The sequence below is a fragment of the Anomaloglossus baeobatrachus genome, chromosome 10 (assembly GCF_048569485.1).
Source record: "Anomaloglossus baeobatrachus isolate aAnoBae1 chromosome 10, aAnoBae1.hap1, whole genome shotgun sequence".
NCBI classification, from domain to species: Eukaryota; Metazoa; Chordata; class Amphibia; order Anura; family Aromobatidae; genus Anomaloglossus; species Anomaloglossus baeobatrachus.
This window is the reverse complement of record NC_134362.1, coordinates 73,031,401-73,057,458: the sequence shown is the minus strand read 5'-3', so window position 1 is coordinate 73,057,458 and position 26,058 is coordinate 73,031,401. Positions and strand designations below refer to the sequence as shown.

The following is a 26,058-nucleotide window of genomic DNA, read 5'->3' as shown; positions in this document are numbered from 1 at the left end:
CTGGGGCTATGCAGGGAGGGGGAGAGGGACTCTGCAAGCCCAGGCACAGGGAAGTGCGAAGGAGGAAAGACAGCAGTAAATGGAACAAACACATCAAGAAAGAGAAACTGCTGGTGAAAATGAGAAAAGGAGCAAGTACTCGGTGACATTACAATAACGCTGAGAAATACACGGCGATGGAAACAGAAGGCTTCCGATGGGGAGCAGCCGGAGACGTGGAGTGACAGCTTGAGTGACGGGCACAGCTGTCATTGTAATACGTTCTGTATTCGAAAAAGCAAAGAAGGCATTTGGATCTAAGGAAAACATAAGACGAGTCTAACATGAGGAAAGCCGACAAGAAGCTTCATATTGATCATCCGTGCACATGGCACGAAACTTGTAGTATGTGCCAATGTCGTTGTATGAGGAGCAGATGTAAAGGGCTGATCAGTAGCCTCCCCTTTACTTCAACCCCTCCCTAGTCTATAAATATCGAGATCAATGTACGTGCTCAACACAACGTCTTACTTTAACCACTGCATTGCCAGAATGAAACTCACCAATTAGATACAGAGACAAGTAAACCACTCCCTTCTGGAAGCATTGAGAGTTGTAGAGTGGACTTTACACCTGTCTCTGACATCGAGCTCCGAGCCTTACCTACAGAAAGCAGCAATGCCACTATTTACCCGGGCCCTTGGCCTTCTGCGCCACTCAAGATCTCCCCAAGTTATGAACAAGGCATGGGCATCACAACAACCCAAACCTCAAGAACTCTCAGCAGTGGTAAGTGAAACCGGCACTAACTGTTCTAGAGGGTCGGAGAGGACATTTTTTGTCTTTGACTTTGTATTCTGGGTAATAGTTTAAACTTTCCAATTTATTGGTCCCTTTAGAATTTTTTTCTGTCCGACCAATAGTGAGATCTTCTGTTTTGTTAATACAAGCCAACAGTAGTTTCCATTCGGTCATTGTCCAGGCACTTGAACTTGGCTTTCTCCAGCGTAGGGCAACATTAAGGATTCTTGAAGGGCATGTAACCCTTGAAATACGAAAAGTTAGAGCTTGCTTTACGTACATTTCTGTTTGAGAAATTGCATCTCATTGCAAGGGTGAGATAAAGGTCCAAGATGGTTTAGATGGCGTCATGGTGAGGTCAACTGGTGTAACCACCACTTCCCATACAGGGCCATTGTAGATCTGCAGTCAGCCTGTACATCTGTTTCCTGAAGGGATGTGTAATTACTCCACCTAATTTGTGTAATTTCATAATCTAGAGACAAATCGTAATGATTCAATGATACTTTGTTGTCGTGCACAACACATCATCAGATCTGGTGGTATCTAAGATCTCTCGTAGACCTGCAGGTAAACTTGTGTCATTATCACACAAGATGTATCCGTAAAGGGCTACAGAATAAATTTAGTTGTATTTCTTAGGTATTTATTAGTTTATATTCTTGTCACATGTAGCTCCTAAGACAATATTACATTATTAATATTGATCCTTAATCTTTTTTTATTAAATAAGTGCCAACAGATGCATACCCCTGCCTGTAACATACTCTCATAACATATAGCGCGTAAACCTCCTCCGAAAGATCTGCGTTAATGTTCAATGAAATGGGGGGAGGGTGTACAGCACGAGGCTAACGACCTTGGGAAGTGTCCCGGTCACTAAGCTGAGGCCTGCAGCTGCCGCAGGATACAGTGGTGATAAATCCCTATAGACAGCAGCCTCTGACATGGCAATTTCTAGAAAGTGTTTTGTTTAGAAAGTAATTTCCATCCATTACATTGGTAACAATAGTTTATAACATCCAGATAAGTGAATAGGCCTTAAGGCCCCGTCACACTAAGCAACATCGCTAGCAACATCGCTGGTAACGAACAACTTTTGTGACGTTGCTAGCGATGTTGCTGTGTGTGACATCCAGCAACAACCTGGCCCCTGCTGTGAGGTCGTTGGTTGTTGCTGAATGTCCTGGGCCATTATTTAGTTGTTGCTGTCCTGCTGTGAAGCACACATCGCTGTGTGTGACAGCGAGACAGCAACAACTAATGTGCAGGCAGCAGGAGCCGGCTTCTGCTGAGGCTGGTAACTAATGTAAACATCGGGTAACCAGGAAGCCCTGTCCTTGGTTACCCGATATTTACCTTTGATACCAGACTCCTCCGCTCTCACTGCCTGTGCTGCGGCTCCTGCTCTGTGCACATGTAGCTGCAGCACACATCAGGTAATTAACCCGATGTGTGCTGTAACTAGGAGAGCAAGGAGCCAGCACTAAGCAGTGTGCGCTGCTCTCTGCTCTGTGCACATTTAGCTGCAGCACACATCGGGTTAATTAACCTGATGTGTGCTGTAACTAGGAGACTGGGGGCTGGTCACTGGTTGCTGGTGAGCTCACCAGCAACTCGTGTAGCCACGCTCCAGCGATCCCTGCCAGGTCAGGTTGCTGGTGGGATCGCTGGAGCGTCGCAGTGTGACAGCTCACCAGCAACCTCCTAGCAACTTACCAGCGATCCCTATCGTTGTTGGGATCGCTGGTAAGTTGCTTAGTGTGACTGGACCTTTACAGTCTACATCCAATTTATGGAGAAGACTATTGTGCCCCCTCCACATTACACCTACGGAAACTTTTATGGCCTCCGATTCTTAATCCATAGGTATTAATATGGAGTTGGTTCTTCTCTTCTCAGATATAAATAGCTTGCCCTCTTCTGGGAATGTTTTCTACAGGATTTTGGAGGTGACTGTAGGAATATTTGCCCATTCACCCAGAAGAGCATTTGTGAAATCAAACATTGATCTTATGAAGATGGCCGGGTTCACAATCTAGCCTAGATCATCCTAAAGATGTTGGATCCAATCCAGTCTAGTTCATCCTAAAGATGTTGGATCCAATCCAGCCTAGTTCATCCTAAAAATGTTGGATAAGGTCAGGGTTCTGGACCAGTCATGTTCTTCCAGACCAACCTCCCCCAACCATGACTTCATGGACCTTGCTTTATGCATTGGGCACAGTCATGGGAAAGAGCCTTCCCAAAACGGTTACCACAAAGATTGAAGCTAGAATTTTCCAAAGTCTTATATGCTAGAGCATTAGGATTTCTCTTTGCTAGAACTAAGAGGCCTTGGCCAAACCCTGAAGAACAAGCCCATAACAATATTATCCCTCCTCCACCAAACTTTACTCTTGGCCAAGGGCATAACTACAATACATGCAATTGCACCCTGGCCCTGGGGTCTAAGGGGCCCTAAAAGTACTTTTGACCTATATAAAAAGACCATTGCTATTAAAGACTTGCAATAATTAGGGGCCTCTTGGAGCTTTTGCATTGGGGCCCATGAGCTTCAAGTTACACCACTGCTCTTGGCACAATACAGTCAGGCAACGACCTAATGGTATTTGCCAAACTCAAACTTATCTATAAAACACCAGACACAGAAGTGTGATCAGTCGCTGTGCAATACACTTATTCCTTTCATACCACTCCATACCACTCCATCCAACACTTAGCATTGTGCTTGGTAATGTAAGGCTTACATACAGCTTCTCAGCAGGCAAACTCATGCCATGAAGCTCCTAGTGCAGTTTTTGTCCTAATGCTAATGCCAGTTATGCAGTCAGCAGAGTGTTGGTAATTTTGATGCACTTTGCTTCTTGGCACTTAGTATAGACCACGTAAAGTTACAGGGTCACTATGTGGTCGAGTTGCTGTGGCTCCAAAACGCACCCATTTTTCTATAACACCACTCACAGGTGATCATAAAATCTTTAGGAGGAAAGAAATTTAATGACCTGATATGTTATGCTTGGTTATAACGATGGCTGGGGCTGCAAGGTGACTTTGACCGTTACGCAGGCTTTGTGCTATTAGGAAAATAGGGGGTCACATGGTCTCCTGCAAGGTATTATGACCACAACAAATTAGCTGCAAAACAACCAACTCACTTTTGACTTTTTGCTTCTTGTCCTCATGATACCTTGCAGGTTGTAATACCAAAGTCGCCATTGTTCCCCCGCCTGAGATTACTTCCATTTACGGAACAATGGCTCAAATAAAAGTAAAAGGCAGGTGACACAGCGAGGGGCTGACTGCTATAGAACAGTGGCAATAGGACTGAATAAAAAAACCTTATTTCAATGATTAGGAGGTGTGAGACAATACTTTGGTCCATTAAGTACAGCTTTTCCCATTCACTTCTGCAGGAACAGCAAGGTGCCAAATTAATTGACATTGCTTCGGCTAATAATTCCGAAACGTCAATCTTTGGTGGTGTCACCTCATTAGATGTCCTCTGTGGGAGAGCCACAGCATTTCCTAGAAAATGTAATGTCACTCCTAATGATGTTTATTTGCTCCAGGTCCAGATCAGGGCTATCTTCAATGGATGCGATGTATGAGAATAAGAAAAATGATTGCAGTAATACTACACAGAGCCCCTAGCCATAAGTGACCCAGTTTCTGGAATAACATACAGGCCCTTTACATTTGCAATTGGAATTATTTTCGGACATCCATTAATTCCAGATGACAGAACTAGTTTTCAAAAGCAGTGCCTTGTCGGTGCTTTATCCTTGAAATGTCCTTCAAGGATAAGGACTGAAAAGCCCAAGTCCTGTGTTTGTCAATGCCTACCTCCTTTCATTTCTAAGGTGCAGGTACACCCTTATTTTTTAGTGTTCCTCATTTATTTGCTATATTGGGCAGATATCAATGGTTCTGTATAATTGGATGTATAATAGCCTCCAACATGAACCCATATTCCAATCCAGTATACAATCTCTAGGACGATAATGTCTAACGTGATCAATACTGCACCAAGATTTTTTAATTTTAAGACGCATTTTTCCAAATTGAAAGCAGTTTAAAAGTTAAAGGGAATCTGTCAGCAGGATTTTACACACAAACTAAATTATATGCACATATAGCTCTTTCAAAAAAAGTCCAACAATACCGATACATGGCAGGTCTATTCCGCTGATACTGAGAAATCAAAGTTTGAATTTATATGTAATTGAGGTTAAAGAGCTATTTGTAGATCTGAAGCCTCTGTCACTCCAGCTCTAGTCCCTGCTCAGCGCAGTCTCTGTCTGCTTGATTAATGACTCCTTTGCCTTAAAGGCCACTTCACACATAACGAGATCACTAATGACATCGTTGCTACGTCACAGTTTCTGTGACAAAACAACAACTTCACCAGTGATCTCGTTATGTTTGACACGTACCAACGATCCGCCCCCTGCTGTGAGATCGTTGGTTGTTGGTGAATGTCCTGGGCCATTTTTGGCTTGTTGGGAGTCATGCTGGGCAGGATGGATCTGTATGTTTGACACCTACCAACGATCTCGTTAACGACCTAGATGAGAACTTAAAGCGTGACACGTAGGCGTGTAGTTGCGTCACCTTTTCCGCGCCCCCTCTGCACCGATTGGTTGGCGCTGAGAACAGTAAGCAAACACTCGGGAACGAAGAAGGGATGAATCCGGGTGCAGATGCAGCTTCGATCCGAAAAGCAAGCAAGTAACCGGGAACAAAGCACGAATGAATCCAGGTAGAGTCGCAGGTTCTATCCTCAAAGCAAGGCTCAAAAAGAGACAAAGGATGAAGCGATACAAAGTTGCCTTCTAGGCCGGCCGCCTAATCAAAACGCAGTATTGGCCATCAATCTGAGCGGAGGGGTGTGGAAAAGGCGACGCATATGCACGCCTACGTGGCTTACAGCGTCAAACACTACTCCCCTATTCGAGGTCGGCATCGTTACATAGCTGCTGTGTGACAGGGTCCCAACGACCGAGATTGTTATACAGGTCGCTGCATTGTTACTAAAGTCGTTGGGAAAATGACTGTGTGACATCTCACTAACGATCTCACCAACAATTAACAACGATCCGGAAACTGTGACGTGTTAACGATCTCGTTATGTGTGACTGGACCTTAAGTCCCACAGCAGAGGCTGGCAATCAAGCAGGAGGCGGCGACGCTGATCGGAGAATAGAGCTGAAGGCTTCTGATCTACAAATAGTTGTTTAGTCTCATGTACATATCAATTCAAACACTGATTTCTCAGGAGAACGAACAGGCCAGGTAAAGGTATTGCTGGACTTATCTTTGAAAGAGCTACATGAGCATATAGTTTGGAGGCTGAGATCTTGCTGACAGATTCCTTTTAACTCCTTCTCGACATTTGATATAAGTTTACGTCATAGTCGGGAAGGAGTTCCCACAAAATTACGTATATGTACATCATGGCAATCACTCAGGTACAGGAGCTGTGCCCAAGAGTTTGCCGCCGAGAGCTTGGTGTAAGTGATAGTCGAGCTCCGGCTGTCACAGCCAGGGAAGGTGCCTGTGCTGCCCCTGGATGTTTAACTCCATAAATGCCACAATCATATAATTAAGGAGGCTGGGAGAGGGAATGCGCTCGCTCTCCAACCTGGTTGAGACCCCCGCAACTTGATCACAGGGGCCCAATCGTTGCCATGGCAACCTGAGACGTGATGATGACCTTCGGGTCAACCAGCAACAACAAGCCTGTTAAGACCATGCCAAGAGGTCTAAGAGGTATCTGTCAATGTCTCACTGACAGGTATAATGTATTGCAATGCTTGTGTATTGCACTACATTAGACCAGAAATCATACTAATAAAAGTTAAAATATCCCATAATGGGATTAAATAAAAAAAGTAAAAAAAAATAAATAAATTGTAAATATATTTGTTTAAAAATCAGAAAAAGAACAAAAACATGAAAACAATATACCAATAAGTGAGTATATTTATGTAAAAACAAAAATAAAAAAAGTACATAGATTTGGTATCACTGTAACCCATTCAATAAACACTAAAAAAAAAAAAAAATGATCCGTAGCAAAAACTCTTCATCAAACAGCTGACAAAAAAAGTGGAATAAAAAGCAATAAAAAGTCATATATAAAATATGGTATAGCTAGAAATGTTATCCTGTCCTGCAAAAATCTAGCCACAATACAACTCAGAAACTCAGACACCAGAGAAATGATAAAGCTATAGCTCTCAGAATAGAGCAGTGCAAAAACAATTGTTTTTTTCTATAAAATTGTTTTCACGGTGTAAACCTGCCAAAACATTAAGGCTATGTGCACACGTTGCGCTTTTTCCCGCGGAAACGCTGCGTTTAGAACTGCAGCGTTTCAGTGCCAATTAGCATGCGTTCAGCTTCCTCAGCAAAGTCTATGAGAAAGCCGAAAAATCAATGCATACGCTGCGTATCTAAACGCAGCATTCTGGATGCCAAAAATCGTGCGGAAAAAGCAGCAGCATGTCACTTCTTTTGTGCGTTGTAGCTGCGTTCTCCCCCCATTGAAATCAATGATGTGGGTCAGAACGCAGCTACACCGCAGTTCGCTGCATTTTTGTTGCGGTCCGCATGCTTTATCGGCATACAGAACGCAGACATTTACCTGGAAGTGAGGTCAAGAGGTTTCCTGTTGACCTCACTTCCTGGCAAAGTTCAGGAAAGCCCCCGGTGTCGCCAAAGTGCCCGCCCCGACCCCCGACCGACCTCCCGAAAATCCAACATGGCCGCGTGCACAGCAGCACCCCGGCCGCCCTACTCCTGTTTCTGTCGCATGTGCAATAACACATGCGACAGAAAACTGCTCCCCAGGCCCTGCCAGGTCACCCCCTATTCCCCCCGGTGTCATCCGGTGTCCCCCGGTAACCCCCGTACCTGTCACAGCGCTGATCCCCCACGGCCCCCTCCTTCACAGTGCGCGCCGGTGACATGTGCCGAGCAGCTGACAGCTTCCTGTATTCAGTGTGAGCTGCGCTGTCTGCTGCTGCTGCTCGGCACACTACAGCTGTGACCCGGGGAGAGTGGGTGCAGATTCTTTGCAGCCACTCTCCTCAAATTCATCCCACAAAAACAAGCCTTGACATGACTGTCGGCAGAAAAAAAAAAAATACTATAGCCTTTAAAACTCTTGTAAAAAAAAAAATAAAAAAAAAAACCCTCTTATTTTGTAAAAAAAAAAAAAAAAAAAAGCAATGTGTGTGTGATAGTAGATAAACCTAAAAAACCTATACAAATCTGGTATAGCCGTACCCATATTAACCTGGGAAATAATGCCGCCATACTCACTTATATCGTAAGGTGAATGGCATATAAACAATAGTAATAATGCCAATTCTTGAAATGCTGTTGATTTGTTTATTATGCCTCCCAAAGATCACAGTAAGGCGCCACTAACATTTATCCTGCGCTCTACGCTGAGCGCCTATATCATGGTTTACATGTAAATCTCTGAAAAATGTGATTCAGACAAAAAAAAAAAAAAAAAAAAAAGGAAAATGCACTGTAATGAGGCAGGGAGAGTCACTTTGAACTCCTGTCTGGCAGTGTCCATCTTTTTAAGTGTGCACAAAAGTGCGGTCAACATCAGTTTGGTTCACCTTTAATAAAGGACACAGCTGAACAGAGGCCAAACGGAGTCCGGAGTAACTGCTACCTCATTATAATTAACAAATAATGACGGAAATATAGGGGGCTTCTGTGTTACTAGTAGCACAAGGGCTCTGGAAGAGCTATGGCTCCTCACCCTCCAAAAACAATTCTATCAAAAACTGTGCTCTCAAATCCAAATGCCCCATCCCTTCTAAGCACCACATTTTGTCTGAAATATAAAAAATGTCCACATTTGGCATTGTTGTAGTGAGGAGAGCCCGCTCAATGTACGGGGATGCATGTCTCCAGAAACATGAGCTAGGCACAATGTACAGGCACTATAATGTACTGGGCACTACAATGGCTTTTTTGCAATTTTCAATTCTGCAAAATTCATTGACTCCCATTGGTGTTTTTCAGAGACAAAAATCATCACTACACCAGTAGATTAATTCCCAGAGGGGTGTAATTTCCAAAATGTGGTCACTTGAGGGGGTTTCCGATGTTCTGTCACTTAGGGGCTCTGCAAATAGAGTCCGCAAACTATTCTAGGAAAATCTGTGCTCCAAAATTCAAATGGTGCTCCTTCCCTCCCAAGCCCTGTCGTGTGGCCAAACAGTACTATACAGTCACATGTGGGATATTGCCACGTTCAAGAGAAATTGTGTAACACATTATAGGGCCTTTTTTTACCTATTCCCCTTGTGGAAATTGGAAATCTTTGGTTAAAACATTTTGTTGGTAAAAATTTAATTATTTTTTTCTTCATCGCCCAATAGTACAACCTTTTGTGACACAACTGTATTGTAAAAATGATCACTGCACCCCTCAATAAATTCATTGAGGGGTGCAAAATGAGGCTTTTTTTCTGGTATATCAGAGACTCTGCCAATGCAATATGGCACCCCAAACCATTCAAACTAAATCTGAACCTCAAATATGCTGCTCCTCCCCTTCTGAGCTTTGCACGGTGCCTCAATAATAGTTATTGACCACATATGGGCTATTGGCGAACTCAAGAGAAATTGTGTAATAAACTACATGATCCCTATATGATCCATTTCCTCCTATTAGCCTTTTTGAAAATTAAAATTTTGGGGCTAAAGCAACAATTTAGTAGAAAAAAAAGGTTTGTTTTTTCTTTTTTATTTCCAAATCCCAATGTTAAGGTTTAAAATTGCTCATTACACCCAAAGATGAATTCCTTGAGAGGTGTAGTTTCCAGAATTGGTCACTTGTGGGGGGTTTCTGCTGTTTTAGATGTCAGAGGATCTTAAATTGTGACATGGCATTTGCAATCTATTCCAGCCAAAATGGTGTACTCAGGAGAAATTTCACAACAAATTGTATGTGCATTTTCTCCTGTTGCCCTTCTGAAAATAAAAAAAAAAATTGTAGCTCTAACAACATTGTGGGAAAAATGTGTGTTTTTTTTTTTTAATTTTCACGGCTCAACGTTATAAAAAAATTCCAGTGAAGCACCCGGGGGTTCTAGGTGCTCACTGAACATCTAAGTACCTTAAGGTGATCTAGTTTCCAAAATGGTGTCACTTGTGGGGGAGCTCTACTGTTTAGGCTCCCCAAATGAGACTGTCTATCTATTTTAGGCAATTTTGCAGTCAAATAGCGCTCCTTCTCTTCTCCATGCCCTCAAACAATAGTTTTCCACCACATATGAGGTATCAGCATACTCAGGAGTCACTGCACAACAAATTGTATGGTGCACTTTCTCCTTTTACCCTTGTGAAAATGCAAAATTTGGGGCTAAACATTTGGAAAAAGTAAAAATTTGTGGGGAAAAATAAAATAATTTTTCCTTATATATTGTTTTAGTTCCTGTGAAGCGTTCCAGAGTTAGTACATCATAAAGGGACACTGGTCAGAAATTTTTAAAAAAATGGCCTGGTAAGGAAGGTGAAAACAGGCAGGGGGCGAAGGGGTTAATGGTGGCACATTGCCCCAATCTTCACGTTGGCGTGGTTTTGGTCACAACCTGCCTGCAGCATGTGAGCATACCATTATAGCATTTGGAGCTGCAATCTGCTGAATGAATTTCTGGCTCCATTACGACACGGCAGACAAGTCATGTATGTTTAAAGCATTTAAAGAGATTTTACCAATCAAGCATAAAAATAAAATGTAGTGATTTTATAATGAAGTCATACAGGTTTCCCGTAAATTTGTGTTTTTAACTTATATACATACTTGTTTTCAGTACATCCGAAAACTGGAAACCACTATAGATCCGGTCCTCCTCTATAATGAGAGGAGGACACAATTACCGATATAGCTTTGCGAGCTAAACGGGTTGTACGGGCATGTAATATTGATGACCATTCTGCAGGATGGGTCATCAGTATCAGATCAGTAGGCGTTTGACTCCCGGCACATCAATCTATAAACTTTTTCTCTGCTCTGGTGGCGACCGCACGTAAAGACTTTGAACCGTCTCTGGCTGGTACTGGATTAGTCTAGGAAGTGGCATCAATAGAAAGAGAATGAGGAGAACCTGCCCAACCAAGGTGCGCGGCTGGGGACAGGCAGTATATGTCGGCAGCGTTCAGACAGTGCTCGCTCTGGGAAGTGAGAACTGTCAGTCAGAAGCAGAGGAAGGGCCATATTATTTAAATAAGAAGGTGTAACAATGCACCAAACTCTTGACCACATCGAGGGTGCACCAAAACCTCAATTGCATATTAATTCAAAGATATTTTCTCAAGGCACCGTACCAGTAACAGGTGCAGTGCTAACAGGATTTATTTAGGGGCCAAGTCCCTTACCACAATGTATAGCCCATTTGAAATGCTTTTTGGGGGAGATGGACTTCCTTAAAAAAAATAAATAAATAATATGGAGCCTAGCAAAGAAGGGAATTTTGTTTACTTACCGTAAATTCCTTTTCTTCTAGCTCCAATTGGGAGACCCAGACAATTGGGTGTATAGCTACTGCCTCCGGAGGCCACACAAAGTATTACACTTAAAAGTGTAAAGCCCCTCCCCTTCTGCCTATACACCCCCCGTGGGATCACGGGCTCCTCAGTTTTAGTGCAAAAGCAAGAAGGAGGAAAGCCAATAACTGGTTTAACAACAAATTCAATCCGAAGAAACATCGGAGAACTGAAACCATTCAACATGAACAACATGTGTACCCGAAAAAACAAAAATCCCTAAGAAAACAGGGCGGGTGCTGGGTCTCCCAATTGGAGCTAGAAGAAAAGGAATTTACGGTAAGTAAACAAAATTCCCTTCTTCTTTGTCACTCCTAATTGGGAGACCCAGACAATTGGGACGTCCAAAAGCAGTCCCTGGGTGGGTAAAATAACACCTCGTGACAGGGCCGTAAAACAGCCCTTTCCTACAGGTGGGCAACCGCCGCCTGAAGGACTTGTCTACCTAGGCTGGCGTCCGCCGAAGCGTAGGTATGCACCTGATAATGCTTGGTGAAAGTGTGCAGACTCGACCAGGTAGCCGCCTGGCACACCTGCTGAGCCGTAGCCTGGTGCCGTAATGCCCAGGACGCACCCACGGCTCTGGTAGAATGGGCCCTCAGCCCTGAGGGAACCGGAAGCCCGGCAGAACGATAGGCTTCCAGAATTGGTTCCTTGATCCACCGAGCCAGGGTGGATTTTGACGCTTGCGACCCTTTACGCTGACCAGCGACAAGGACAAAGAGTGCATCCGAGTGGCGCAGGGGCGCCGTGCGGGAAATGTAGATTCTGAGTGCTCTCACCAGATCCAACAGATGCAAATCCTTTTCACATTGATGAACTGGATGAGGACAAAAAGAAGGTAAGGAGATATCCTGATTGAGATGAAAGGGGGATACCACCTTAGGAAGAAACTCGGGGATCGGACGCAGAACCACCTTGTCCTGGTGAAATACCAGGAAGGGAGCTTTGCATGACAGCGCTGCTAGCTCGGACACTCTCCGAAGAGACGTGACCGCTACTAGAAAGGCCACTTTCTGTGAAAGGCGAGAAAGGGGAACATGCCTCATAGGCTCGAAAGGCGGCTTCTGGAGAGTAATTAGAACCCTGTTCAGATCCCAGGGCTCTAACGGCCGCTTGTAAGGAGGGACGATATGACCAACCCCTTGCAGGAACGTGCGTACCTGAGGAAGTCGTGCTAGGCGCTTCTGAAAAAATACAGATAGCGCTGAGACTTGTCCTTTAAGGGAGCCGAGCGACAAACCTTTTTCCAAACCGGATTGCAGGAAGGAAAGAAAAGTAGGCAATGCAAATGGCCAGGGAGAAACTCCCTGAGCAGAGCACCAAGATAAGAATATCTTCCACGTCCTGTGGTAGATCTTGGCGGAGGTTGGTTTTCTAGCCTGTCTCATGGTGGCAATGACCTCTTGAGATAATCCTGAAGACGCTAGGATCCAGGACTCAATGGCCACACAGTCAGGTTCAGGGCCGCAGAATTCAGATGGAAAAACGGCCCTTGAGACAGCAAGTCTGGTCGGTCTGGTAGTGCCCACGGTTGGCCTACCGTGAGGTGCCACAGATCCGGGTACCACGACCTCCTCGGCCAGTCTGGAGCGACGAGGATGGCGCGGCGGCAGTCGGACCTGATCTTGCGCAGCACTCTGGGCAACAGTGCCAGAGGTGGGAACACATAAGGTAGCCGGAACTGCGACCAATCTTGAACTAAGGCGTCCGCCGCCAGAGCTCGGTGATCGTGAGACCGTGCCATGAAAGCCGGGACCTTGTTGTTGTGCCGTGACGCCATTAGGTCGACGTCCGGCATCCCCCAGCGGCGACAGATCTCCTGAAACACGTCCGGGTGAAGAGACCATTCCCCTGCGTCCATACCCTGGCGACTGAGGAAGTCTGCTTCCCAGTTTTCCACGCCTGGGATGTGAACTGCGGATATGGTGGATGCCGTGTCTTCCACCCACGTCAGAATCCGCCGGACTTCCTGGAAGGCTTGCCGACTGCGTGTTCCTCCTTGGTGGTTGACGTATGCCACCGCTGTGGAGTTGTCCGACTAGATTCGGATCTGCTTGCCTCCCAGCCACTGCTAGAAGGCTTGTAGGGCAAGATACACTGCTCTGATTTCCAGAACATTGATCTGAAGGGTGGACTCTTGCTGAGTCCACGTACCCTGAGCCCTGTGGTGGAGAAAAACTGCTCCCCACCCTGATAGACTTGCGTCTGTCGTGACCACCGCCCAGGATGGGGGTAGGAAGGACTTTCCTTTTGACAATGAGGTGGGAAGAAGCCACCACCGAAGAGATTCCTTGGCCGCCTGAGAAAGGGAGACGTTCCTGTCGAGGGACGTCGACTTCCCGTCCCATTGGCGGAGAATGTCCCATTGTAGTGGACGCAGACGAAACTGCGCGAAAGGGACTGCCTCCATTGTTGCTACCATCTTCCCTAGGAAGTGCATGAGGCGTCTCAAGGGGTGTGACTGGCCTTGAAGGAGAGATTGCACCCCTGTCTGTAGTGAACGCTGTTTGTCCAGCGGAAGCTTCACTATCGCTGAGAGAGTATGAAACTCCATGCCAAGATATGTTAGCGATTGGGTCGGGGTCAGATTTGACTTTGAAAAGTTGATGATCCACCCGAAACTCTGGAGAGTCTCCAGCGCAACGTTCAGGCTGTGTTGGCATGCCTCTTGAGAGGGTGCCTTGACAAGTAGATCGTCCAAGTAAGGGATCACAGAGTGACCTTGAGAGTGCAGGACTGCTACTACTGCTGCCATGACCTTGGTGAAGACCCGTGGGGCTGTCGCCAGCCCGAAAGGCAGAGCTACGAACTGAAGGTGTTCGTCTCCTATAACGAAGCGTAGAAAACGCTGGTGCTCTGGAGCAATCGGCACGTGGAGATAAGCATCCTTGATGTCTATTGATGCTAGGAAATCTCCTTGAGACATTGAGGCGATGACTGAGCGGAGGGATTCCATCCGGAACCGCCTGGTTTTCACGTGCTTGTTGAGCAGTTTTAGATCCAGAACGGGACGGAAAGACCCGTCCTTTTTTGGCACCACAAACAAGTTGGAGTAAAAACAGTGACCTTGCTCCTGAAGAGGAACAGGGGTCACCACTCCTTCTGCCTTTAGAGTGCACACCGCTTGCAGAAGAGCATCGGCTCGGTCGGGAGGTGGAGAAGTTCTGAAGAATCGAGTTGGAGGACGAGAACTGAACTCTATCCTGTACCCGTGAGACAGAATGTCTCTCACCCAACGGTCTTTGACCTGTGGCAGCCAAATGTCGCCAAAGCGGGAGAGCCTGCCACCGACCGAGGATGCGGAGAGAGGAGGCCGAAAGTCATGAGGAAGCCGCCTTGGTAGCGGGTCTTCCGGCTGTCTTTTTTGGGCGTGACTGAGCCCGCCAAGAATCTGAGCTCCTCTGATCCTTTTGAGTCCTTTTGGACGAGGAGAATTGGGACCTGCCCGAACCTCGAAAGGACCGAAACCCCGACTGTCCCCTCCTCTGTTGGGGTTTGTTTTGTCTGGGCTGAGGTAAGGATGAATCCTTACCCTTGGACTGTTTAATGATTTCATCCAAACGCTCACCAAACAGTCGGTCACCAGAAAATGGCAAACTGGTTAAGCACTTTTTGGAAGCAGAATCTGCCTTCCATTCCCTTAACCACAAGGCTCTGCGTAAAACCACGGAGTTGGCGGACGCCACTGCCGTACGGCTCGTAGAGTCCAGGACCGCATTAATCGCGTAAGACGCAAATGCAGACATTTGAGAGGTTAAGGATGCCACCTGCGGAACAGATGTACGTGTGACCGTGTCAATCTGTGTAAGACCAGCTGAAATAGCTTGGAGTGCCCATACGGCTGCGAATGCTGGAGCAAACGACGCGCCGATAGCTTCAAAGATGGATTTCAACCAGAGCTCCATCTGTCTGTCAGTGGCATCTTTAAGTGCAGCCCCATCTTCCACTGCAACTATGGATCTAGCCGCAAGCCTGGAGATTGGAGGATCCACCTTGGGACACTGGGTCCAGCCCTTGACCACGTCAGGGGGAAAGGGATAACGTGTATCCTTAAGCCGTTTGGAGAAACGCTTATCTGGATAAGCGTGGTGTTTCTGGACTGCCTCTCTAAAGTCAGAGTGGTCCAGAAAAGTACTTAATTTACGCTTGGGATACCTGAAATGGAATTTCTCCTGCTGTGAAGCTGACTCCTCCACTGGAGGAGCTGTGGGAGAAATATCCAACATTCTATTGATGGACGCTATAAGATCATTCACTATGGCGTCACCATCAGGTGTATCCAGATTGAGAGCGGTCTCAGGATCAGAATCCTGATCAGCTACCTCCGCCTCATCATACAGAGAGTCCTCCTGCTGGGACCCTGACCAGTGTGATGAAGTCGAGGGCCGCTCATAGCGAGCTCGCTTAGGCTGTCTGGGACTGTCGTCCGTGTCAGAGCCTTCACCCTGGGATGCATGGGACACCCCCGGAGCCCGGAGCTGTTCCAACTGAGGGGGACCAGGGAGCAATGATTCAACAGTACCCATGGTCTGAGTTACTGGTCTAGACTGCAAAGTTTCTAGAATTTTGGTCATAGTCACAGACAATCTATCCGCAAAAACTGCAAACTCCGTCCCCGTCACCTGGACAGTATTCACAGGTGGTTCTCCCTGGGTCACCTCTAGCAGAGGCCCCAGCCGAGCAAGTGCCACAGGGGCCGAGCACTGCACACAATGGGGGTCAGTGGAACCTGCCGGTAGAGTAGCCTCACATGCGGTACAAGCAGCATAGAAAGCCTGTGCCTTGGCACCCTTGCTTTTTGCGGACGACATGCTGTTGTCTCCTCTGAGCAATCTAGGAGGGTATATAGCGAAGAATCACCAGCGACCGTACAGTGCAATGTATAGCATGCAAGCATAAAAATACAAATGTACACTTCGGCCCAGTGGGGTCAGCACCAGAGGTGCCGCTTACCGCCCGCTCAAAAGCGGGTGTGTGGTCGCCAGAATCCCGTGTCTGGGTCTCCCAGAACTTGTCTCCCCTCTCCAGCTCAGACTGCACACAGGAATGGCTGCCGGCGTCCTGTGAAGAGGGGCGGACCGTGGGCGTGCCTCAGACAAAGTGCGGGAAACTGGCGTCCCACTGTGCCCAGTGTGAGGGCTGGAGTATGTAAAGTAGACTCCAGCCCTCGGCGCTGACGTTCTGTACAGCGTCCCGCCCTTCCCCTGACTGGCAGGCCTGGGGGCGGGAACGAAACGAAACTAGGCCGCAAAAAGCCGGGGACTCGAGTAATAAGCGCGGCCGTCATATATGCACGGCCAGCGCGGAAGTCCCCGGCGCACCACAAGTCCCAGCCGCGCCGCAGTGTAAAACTGACAGCAGCGGCCGGCGCGGCAGTTCCCAATACATTCACTCACTCAGCAGAGCTGTAGTTAGTAATGGCACAAGCGCACAGCGCTGTTGTCCCCGGCGCACTAACACACCCAGCAATGCTGCAGTGTGACTGCGCGCGGTCTGTACGGGGACACAGAGTACCTTGACGTAGCAGGGCCCTGTCCCTGACGATACTCAGCTCCATATCCAGCAGATTCCCCAGGGGCTGTGGATGGAGCACGGTCTCAGTGCCTGGAGACCGGTAAAATCCCACTTCACCCAGAGCCCTAAGGGGGATGGGGAAGGAAGCAGCATGTGGGCTCCAGCCTCCGTACCCGCAATGGGTACCTCAACCTTAACAAACACCGCCGACAAAAGTGGGGTGAGAAGGGAGCATGCTGGGGGCCCTAGTAGCGGCCCTCTTTTCTTCCATCCGACATGGTCAGCAGCTGCTGCTGACTAAACAGTGGAGCTATGCGTGGATGTCTGACCTCCTTCGCACAAAGCATGAAAACTGAGGAGCCCGTGATCCCACGGGGGGTGTATAGGCAGAAGGGGAGGGGCTTTACACTTTTAAGTGTAATACTTTGTGTGGCCTCCGGAGGCAGTAGCTATACACCCAATTGTCTGGGTCTCCCAATTAGGAGCGACAAAGAAAGCAGAGTCTCTCCTAGCCACATCCAATGGAGAGCAGAGTAATTAATGCAAACGGCAATTCACAACAGCCATCTCTCTCCATCCAGAAAATGGGGGTAAGGCGATGGGCACACCGCGACTGTGCACTTGGCTACTATCTACCTGATGTATACGGTAATGTTCAATAGACATCCGTTCGTCAAACAGAGGCTAAGGCTGTGTGGCCACGATCAGGGTTCACAGCATTTTGGACGTTAACATGCTTCAGCTGCGTCCACAACACTGCATTGTACAGTACAAGCACAGTAGATGAGATTTCTAGAAATCCCATGCCCACTGTGTGTGTACTGCCCACAATGTAAACTGACCTGCGATGCGGCATCCCGAGCCACAGCATGTCAATTGTTTGTTGCCGAGGCGTAAGCATTCTCCACAGGGAGAACAGAGGAGAGAGACCGCAACTGCCCGAGACCGGATCGTGGGCAACTGCAGTCTACTGCTGAGGAAAGTCACAGCCCCAAGGACGCAGCGGGTCCTGAACATGGGCACGTACCGTAGAAGTGTGTTTTTTAATCCTCCGACTGGCTTTGTCCCTAGAATATCATTTTCCAACACTTGTGGTCGCATATTTAATATTTCTTCCAGATATTCAGTACTGCAGTGTAAAGTATGAGGGTGGGAAAAGTCAGCACTAAGCATCTTAGGAGACAGGAGGTACGTTTCAGACCGGTTAAGAATTCAGACAAAAAGTCACAAAAATGCACCAAAGTGTCCAACACTGAATATAACAAGGGTTAGGGGTACTTTGCACGCTGCGACATCGTAGGCTGATGCTGCGATGCCGAGCGCGATAGTCCCCGCCCCCGTCGCAGCTGCGATATCCTTGTGATAACTGTTGTAGCGAACATTATCGCTATGGCAGCTTCACATGGACTCACCTGTCCTGGGACGTCGCTCTGGCCGGGGACCCGCCTCCTTATTAAGGGGGCGGGTCGTACGGCGTCACTGCGACGTCACACGGCAGGCAGCCAATAGGAGCGGAGGGGCGGAGATGAGTGGGATGTAAACATCCCGGCCACCTCCTTCCTTATGCATATCCTACAGAAGCCGCGGTGACGCCGGTAGATGTTCCTCGCTCCTGCGGCTTCACACACAGCGATGTGTGCTGCCGCAGGAGCGAGGAACAACATCGGACAGTCGCGTCAGCGTAATCATGGATTACGCCGACGCTGCACCGATGATACGATTACGACGCTTTTTCGCTCGTTAATCGTATCATCGAGCCTTTACACACTACGATGTCGCATGCGATGCCGGAAGTACGTCATTTTCAATTTGACCCCACCGACATCGCACCTGCGATGTCGTAGTGTGCAAAGCCCGCCTTAGTGTTCACATTACAGACAACAAATGGTGAAGTGATTAATGTAGAAGAATAAGCGGCCGTATAACACACATCAGTTATAGAAAACACTTCCTACCAAACATTTTTGTGGAACAGGAAGGTAAAAGTGGTTAAGAGCATCCTGTACACAGATAAGATCCAGTGCAGTGTAAAGTACTAAAACAGGAGCAAAATATGGCAAGATTACTTGGTGAAAGGTCCTCTTGAAATAAGTTCACACATTCTTTTTATACTAAACTACGCAGTGATTCCAACATAAAAAATGCTCCCCTACTCAATTTTATTTTGCTTCATATTGCTGCTATTTAAAGCTTCAGGAAAGTGGGTTTTGGACAGAATTGGGCTCCTTCCCCATCTGGCAGCTGACAATATAGTGTCTTACTACTTTACCTGTAGAAGTTGCTTATTCAGCTATATTATTGCAGAAGCTCTGATCCTTTCTTCATGATGAGGACACAGAGATGACTGTGGCCCCATTACACGCTACGATATATCTAACGATATGTCGTCGGGGTCACGTCGTTAGGGACGCACATCCAGCATCATTTGACGTAGCGTGATGACACCATACTGTCTAAGTAATGTCATAAGGCTTCACTTTATCTTAACAGCATGTAAAAAGCAAACATTGCTAATTTTTAAGACCTACACCAGGGGTTTCATACTCATCCGGGTAAATTGGCTGCACATAGAAAAAATTTGAATATGACGGGCCACATTCCTTGCGGGACCGAATGATGTTTTCAGTGCTACCATTATTTTTCTATGTGCCTTTTTGATCATTTTTTTTTATTTTTAGCGTATTTTTTTAATAGAATTTATCATATGGGTTATCATACAGATTTCTTTTTACTTCAGGGTCATTCCACATCAAGTGGACCAGTTTTAAAAATCGTCCCCACTCGACCTTCTCCGATTTTGTTGAAAATGTATAAGGATGTACATGTATGTTTGAAAAGAGGTTCTGTAAATTTTTAGGGCCAGATCTCAAACACATTGGGCACTGTTGAAAAGGGTACCCCTAAAATATATTAATTCTGATATCATTAGAAAGAGCACATTTTTCTCTAAAAGGATCATTGGTTTGTTTTTTGGCGTCTCTCAGTTTAAGAAGAGAATAATGCCACTGAACATGATGTTATTTATTAATACGCAATGAATGGTAACTGCACTATCCAAACCCTTGCGGTGGTCCATGGTGGTTATACCACAACCAATTCACTAAGAATTGGTATTATAATCCTATTAAGAATTGTAATAATGCTGTCTTTCGAGAATTGGCAGCCCCATCGCCTAGGAGCCATGGCCGATAGCCGTGCAAGGCCAGCCGCGGGCGGTCTCTTTATCGCAGGTTCCGAAGCCTGAGGGTGGGTGTCTTTGCCTAGGATCCCAAGCCTAATATTGGGTATCTTTTGTTGGTTCCCAAGCCATAATGTTCAGTCTAAGTGGTCTGGAATTGTTGCTGAATTTGCAACATAATGGGTTCAGAGAAGCTGTATTGTCGGCCATTGCTGTTGCAGCTGGTGCTGGAATTATTGCAATGATCGACTGCTCGGGAATCCAGCATGTATCATTTCTCACAGGCCAGTGAAAGAAGCTAGCTGGTCCATGAGGATGCATAAAATGTATTAATGAATCATGGTCGTCGACTGAAATTTCAGAAATATTTCCAATCCACCAGTTCCTATCGTAAATGCAGGCAATGTATTGCCCTGGCTGGAGGTTTGCAATTGGCACAAAAGGCATTTCTGATCTGACTATCTACATGGGCAATGAAAGATGAAGGGTCATTTGACACCCTTGAAATGCGAATCTTTTTGTCATCAATTGGCACAAACTGGTGATTTTCTCTTGTTCCAGCAATTGTATGTCCATCTTTGAACCTTTCCTCTTGAACTACCTGTATTTCGTCAATTTTTTCTTTTGGAACAAAAAAAAAAACAAAAAAAAAACAACTTGATTCCATGCAGTTGCTCGTTGCAAAAGTTGAATAAATCCCCCTGGGTCAGTATTTGGTTTTCAGTTGGGCGTTGAAGACTGGCACGAGCTGCCAACCTCTTTGCTGTCCCTCCAATCCCATCACAGGGCGACTTTCCATGACTGGTACCAAAAAAATTCCATTCAGCGCTGATATTGAAATCAGCATTGTGGTGGCACAAGTTGAGAAAGTTTTTGAAATTTTTGTACTGAGCTGCAGATCCATCGCTGAAGTAGTGGATAGGACGAATCCCATAGATGAGAGTCTTCAGATACTCCACAATTACTGTTAAGAAAGTGTGGACTGCAACTGTGTCATGTCGTGAGCAATCACTGATTAGTTATTACTAGTTATTATTAATCAATAACTTTTCATAAATAAAAAGGTTTATAGGTTTTTGATTATAATAGACATTGCCAGCAACAATACAACTCTGTAACGTGTGAGAAGAATCTGAAAATCAAACAAAATCAATGCATTACGCACATAAATAACACCATGTTCAGTGGCATTTTTCTTTTCTTAAACTGAGAGACTCCAATAAAAAAACAAAAAACAATGATCCTTGTAGAGAAAAATGTGCTCTTTCTAATGATATCAGAATTAATATATTTTAGGGGTACCCTTTTTGGGAAATTTGACCTAAAAATAGGTAAAATTCGATTTTTTTAAGTTTTTCATCATATGTGGGTGTGAATATTTCCACAAATACATATGCTTTGACCGTGATATTGCAGCAATGCAAAGTCATGAAGATATTTGTTGTACAGGGTAAAGCACCAGTTCCTATTGGTTTTTGGTCTTTGGTCTTGAGTTATATATGGACAAAGTTAGGCATTAATTTTATGCGAGGCGTTTTACAAGCTACTTTGACACAAAATTGCGGCTGAAATATTGTTTTGTCATAGCCGGAAATAATTTTATTGTGTTTAGCAGCAAAAGTTGAGCTAGTATGCCAAATTTCAGCATCATAGCCAGTATAGAACTCTAATGGCTATGTGCCACAGTTTGCAAAATCCTCTTAGCTGAAGCCGCAGGCTTGGGGGGGGCCTCCAGTGAAAGGTCAACAGCGCCCAATGTATTTGAGATCTGGCCCTAAAAATTTACAGAACCTCTTTTCATACATACATGTATGTACATCCTTATACATTTTCAGCAAAATCGGAGAACGTCGAGTGGGGACCACTGATCCACTTGACATGGAATGACCCTTCATTTTGTTTTACATAAGACAGCACTTTAGTGGCTAAATGTTTTTCGGTTATTTTTTTCATCATATATTTTTACTTTTTCCACATCCTGATCCCCCTTCTTGTAGTAATGTTCCCATCTTGTAATCCTGGCATCTTTGTAGAAATGTCCCCATCTTGCAATCCTTGTCTCTTTCTTGTAGTAATGTGCCCTCCCTGATCCCAATCCTGTAATTCTGGTCCCCTTCTTGTAGTAATGTCCCCATCCTGTAATTCTGGTCCCCTTCTTGTAGTAATGTTCCCATTCTGTAATTCTGGTCCCCTTCTTGTAGTAATGCCCCCATCCTGTACTATGTACAAGAAGGAGGCCATTATTAAAAGATGGGTACATTACTAAAAGAAAGGGACCAGAATTACAAGATGGTTAACAGGATGAGGACATACTACAAGAAGAAGAAGAAGACCAGGATTACAAGATGGGGACATTACTACAGAAAGGTGACCAGAATTAATGTCCTCATCCTGTTTTTTCTTGTAATAATGTACCCATCTTGTAATTCTGGTTCTCTTCTTGTAGTAATGTACCCATCTTGTAATTCTGGTTCTCTTCTTGTAGTAATGTACCCATCTTGTAATTCTGGTTCTCTTCTTGTAGTAATTTTCCCATCTTGTAATCCTGGCCTCAGACGTGTAGTAATGTCCTCATGCTGGTAACCATCTTGTAATCCTGTTCCTTCGTGTAGTAATGTCCCCATCCTGGTCCCTTTTCGTAGCAATGTCCCCCCCACCTGTCCTCGTATCCTCTGTGAAAAGTGTCCTCTTTCTCCTCTACAGCTGAGCCAGTGGTTAGCAGTGACGTCAAGCGCTGCTACATACATATACACCGATGTCAGCTGCCGGCGTTTGATAGGCCAATGGTTGGTATAGGTATTGCGGTGCAGATAGCCTGTTTCTGCTCCACAATACATTTTAATTATCCAATGAATAACAGCCACATGAAAAAAAGCTTTGATATCGGCAGCTCCCTGACTCTGACTCTCTGAACGTAATTGTCTCAGGAACCTGAGGGCTGCACAATGATACCTCGGGGGCCACATGTGGCCCGTGGGCCTCGTGTTTCAGACCCCTGATCTACACCGTACATATATTTAATGGTGAAACAACGCCTAAACTAAAAATATAACAAACATTACGCAGGATACTCACATTTTACAGTCCGTGCCTAGACCCTGAAACGCAGACATGTTAGTCCAGCCATAATATTACCCTACCACACTCCTCCTGTGATATTAAGTTTTAACCTATAACCACTCTAAAGCATCAAAGATATTCATTAACCAATTCAGTATCCTTGACCACCAAATATTTTAGGTAACCCCTAGGGATCTTACTAGAATTAATGCAAATTCCACCCTCTTTAAAAAGTTCATATATTCCCAGTCATGAAGCAAGGCGAAAATTGTGTGGGGGTTTCACCACATGGTCTGTATAGATAGCACCGAAGGTAGCGGGAGTAATATTAGCAAAACAGTATGAGTAATTAGGCTAAGTGACTTGTGTACAGTTTAGTATCTAATAGAGGGGCTCACCACTTACCTTGAGAAAGCCCTGACTGCTCGAAATGGCCAAAGGCTATCTGCTTTCTATTTTCGTCTACCTTTTGTGCTCATATATAGAATTATGTCCACGTTATTGCTTCCAAATTAGGCTGGTGAATGCTGTATCTTCCTGCCTTCTATGGGGGATAATCATCTATTGACTAATTTAAGCTGAGCACCGCATGCCGATCATACAAGCCGGCTGCAAAATTTGTCCACACGCTGCTTTAATATCCTCATCAGGGTACTGACAACAATGCCTATTTTTTGTATGGAATATCACTACTTGCCTTAGAGGATCAGACTGGCCCATGCTTAACAGAATAATTGGGACCGTAAACTAACCACATGAACACTTGTGTCTCCACAGGAACAAGTAATTGGCCTCGGGGCGTTCTTCTCGATCTTCCTAATTCCCTCTGGCTGGATCCTGTCTCACTTGGAGAACTACAAGAGCAGACCAGAATAAAAGGAGGATACCCGACCTATGTGGATCAGTCACCGGCACTGGATGATGGAGGAAGGACGACAGCTTGGGACCGAATAAACGGCATTGTCTAAATCCGCTCTTGGGGTATCCAGCCCCCTTGTGTATTTTTTATACTTAGTAAAATTATTCTATATCTGCTTTTGGAGTGGGCATCATTGTAAGTGAGAGATCCCCTGTGTAGTCGCCTGTACAGTCCATATGATTGACGTGCAGTTACAGACAGCGCCACACTGTATGCAGATTGTGGACATACCAGTGTATAGCAGGAGCATTCATAGGATAATGTGCCACCTAGTGGTGGAACAGAGCTTTACTTTCCAACATGTTCAAGAACGACTCAAAAAATAAAACATTCTTTAACACCGGCGTTTCACCAGTCTTAATGATGGCTGTACAGGCATAAGATGCATCAATTCATTAAGAGGTGCAGGCCACTTACTAAATTTGGTGCATCCTATCAGTGGTGTGCAGCTTGCCAGAAACGTTACTCCAGTTAGAGAATGAAGTAGTATTTATGGTGTAATGTACGCCAACGCTTTCCTAAGAGGTGGCCTACCCGTGCTTTGCCTCCCAATGCTTTGCATATTTTGGCAATGCCGACTGGAATTGGCAAGAAAACTTCAAAAAGTTGCAAAGTTTTAGCGCAATTCTAGGCTGCGCTAAAAGACCATTTAGTATTTTCCGTCAGGTTTCATTGTAAAAACTGATAGATCAGCAACACATTTCTACCAAAACAAAAAGTATTATCTATGGCAGAACATTTAAATATGTCACATCCTTCAGAACAGAACATACACACATGTTCTGATAAAAAAAAAACAAGTCACAGCGCCCCATGTGTGCCTACATAGTGTCCGCCCGTCCCTTTGTGTGCCTACATAGTGTCCGCCCGTCCCTTTCTCACAGGTCTGATTTTCTTGACAAAAACAATTTCCACTTTTCAATAAAATAAGGACAACGGCTCTATTATGGGTTACAAGAGAATCATCCTTTTAAAGGGGATGTTCAGCACCGCTCACTTCTGTATCAGGGGTGAGCGGTACCGATGACAATGTGACCCCCGCGTCTGTGGAGGTGTGTGTAAACGGTCAGCCTGTATCAGTGACGTCCCTCGATCATTAGAATGGGACATGTGCTGAATACCGACAGTGTATGTGTCTCAGCAGATATCTGGGGTGGTGATGTTATCAGCACCGCTCACCTCCAATGTGCGAGTGTCCTGGACAATCCCTGTAACTATTTGGCTTCAGAAGAATGGGCTTTATATGAAAGTGATTCAGACATTATGGAGCGACTACAGACTACGCAAAATCAGGCAATGAATTGAAGGAAATTTATAAATGAGAACAAATTCATTTTCTGTATTTAGCCTTCATTACATGTACATTCCAATAGGTAAAAAAAGACTGCCTGCACTCAGCCTCATCGACCTGACGTGTGAACAGGCGCATAACTGAACATGACATAAAATACAAAAAAAGACAGTTTGCGCTCGGATAATGCTAAAGTATGGAAACCATGAATATGTGAACATGGACCTGCATTACTGCTAAGGAAAATCTAAGAAAAATGAGATATTTAGCATATAGAAATGGCCATTTGTATATCTGCCCAGTTGCCCCTTCACGGCATATCTCGTAACTGGGTACCTAACGCTATTCTGAAGCCTCTCTCTGGGTTAATGGCCATTTCTATATGCTAAATATCTCATTTGTCTTAGATTTTCCTTAGCAGTAATGCAGGTCCATGTTCACACATTCATGGTTTCCATACTTTAGCATTATCAGAGCGCAAACTGTCTTTTTTTGTATTTTATGTCATGTTCAGTTATGCGCCTCTTCACACGTCAGGTCGATGAGGCTGAGTGCAGGCAGTCTTTTTTGTCTATATCAAGAGGGTCATACCTTCTGACCGTGCACCCCTCCCCCAGTTGCCACAGGTAATCTCATTCTATATAGCAGGTTCCTACGTGCCCATACACGGGAGGTTTTTAACCCAGAGAGAGGCTTCAGAATAGCGTTAGGTACCCAGTTACGAGATATGCCG

The 26,058-nt window shown here is 45.5% G+C and overlaps 1 long non-coding RNA gene across 1 annotated transcript; it reads left to right on the top strand.

Moving 5' to 3' along the window:
• Positions 1 to 24,084, top strand: LOC142254997 (uncharacterized). Its single transcript, XR_012727333.1, has 2 exons — positions 1 to 768; positions 23,893 to 24,084. It is a non-coding gene; the product is annotated as an uncharacterized LOC142254997 (long non-coding RNA).
• Positions 24,085 to 26,058: the final 1,974 nt, after the last annotated feature.